The sequence below is a fragment of the Geospiza fortis genome, unplaced genomic scaffold, assembly GCF_000277835.1.
Source record: "Geospiza fortis unplaced genomic scaffold, GeoFor_1.0 scaffold112, whole genome shotgun sequence".
In the NCBI taxonomy this organism is placed as follows: Eukaryota; Metazoa; Chordata; class Aves; order Passeriformes; family Thraupidae; genus Geospiza; species Geospiza fortis.
In genome coordinates this window covers 20,153,154-20,154,882 of record NW_005054298.1, presented here as the reverse complement: position 1 = coordinate 20,154,882, position 1,729 = coordinate 20,153,154, and positions in this window count along the sequence as shown.

Below are 1,729 nucleotides of genomic sequence, written 5' to 3'. Positions count from 1 at the left end.
AAGGCGCGCCCGCGGCTGCGGCTCTGCCACGCGTGTGTGCCTCCCCACACCGAACCGCTGTCCTCCCCCACTGCTGCCGAGGAGGGGATGAACCCTGGAGTGTGGGCACCAGTGAAATTGTGCACCATTTTCTACCGCCGATGGGTCTGTGCGCAGTATGAGCCCACAAACACGCACGTCTGAGTGTGCACACGCGGTTACACACAACGGGCACCGCTGAAAGGAGTGCATCTATGGATACACAAGCACACACAGAGACACATTATACACAGACTTTCTCAACAAACAGCTATTTAGATCCTACCTCCTCTGCCTTTTCTCTTTCCGTAGGCGATTTAGACTAGGAGCTTCACAATAAGCCATCATCGTGGATCAGATGCGTTTAATAAATAATATATTGCCTTTCACGTATTTTCATCCAAGGTTCCTCTTCGGATTTCATATCACCCATGCAATAAAGGGACGGGTTGTACTGGGCAGGACTAGGATGGGGAAGAACAGCAAGGGGTCAATTTCTCATGGACTGTAGCCGTCTGAGTAGTATTCCAGGAGAGGGTAAGAAAAGGGACTTTATCTGGTTTTTGCTCTTCTCCTGGCTTGCATCATTGGGGTTGCTTCTAGCTTTTTTAATTAGGGAATGCCACTGGATGAAGAGACCATCATTGTCCGCAATGCGTCAACTCCCAGCACAGAGGCTGAACGTATCGAAGATTTGGAGGGACCCAGGAGTGGTTCCTGTGGCTGTGGATGGCTGGGTGTGCATCCCTTGCCCCCGGGGAGCTGTCACCCGGCGAGGCTTCGTCCCCGCTTTCCCACTGGCAGCCATGAGCGAGGTAGGGTTTTGTCTGCATTGGGCACTGCGGGCGGTAAGAGTGGCGACAAATGCTTTGGGCTGGTTTTCCTTCTCCCCCCGAAACACCACCCAAGCGTTACCTTTGGGGCTCCCTGGAAAGCTTTCGGGAAAATGGCTGCGTCTCTGCCCGCCTAGGAATCCGGGAATTAGCTCCAAATTCATCTGGACTACCGTGCCCTCCTGAGCACGCACAGGAGTGAGTAGGAGGAACGTTCAAATATGATTATTTATGAAATAAATTAGTTTATTGCCTTTGGGAAGGCTATCGCCCTGTGTAGGAAGGTAGCAGCTTTGTGCCGTTCCTTGCTGTTGTTTAGGCTTTTTGTATATGCCACAGCCAACCATATCTGAGCCTATTTCACATGCCAGAAAAGAAGGCAGCCTCTGCCAGCCTAATTATTGTTACTGTTGGGAGCCGTGGAAACGCTCTTCGTTAAGAAACGAAGACTTAGGTTGAAACTGCAGCCAAAAGGCATTTTAGTACGGACCTAAAAATCCGTGGGATCTTTCTTTTAGAATTCATATTCTGAGGTATCAGACTAAGGGCAATGCATATTTTCCTCAGGCCTTGGGGCTCTGGCCAGTCTGACTGCTCGGGTGTTGCAGAGGCCGGCGGCTCTCGGCAGTGAAAGCCTCCCATCAAGATGCGGGAAAAATCGATCTCATTCTCGTCCCAAAACAGTGATCAAACGGCTTAGACACGGCTACCAGCCCCTCTGGTTGGGTTATCCTCTGAGGACTATATCTGGGCAAAACCCCGAACCCGTTCTCACTTTTCCCTCATACAAATCTATGCAGAAACAGCCATGGGGGCTGGCTGGTGAAACAATCAGTCCCACCAAAACCTCCGCGTTGTTCCTATGCCTGCAGCACCTC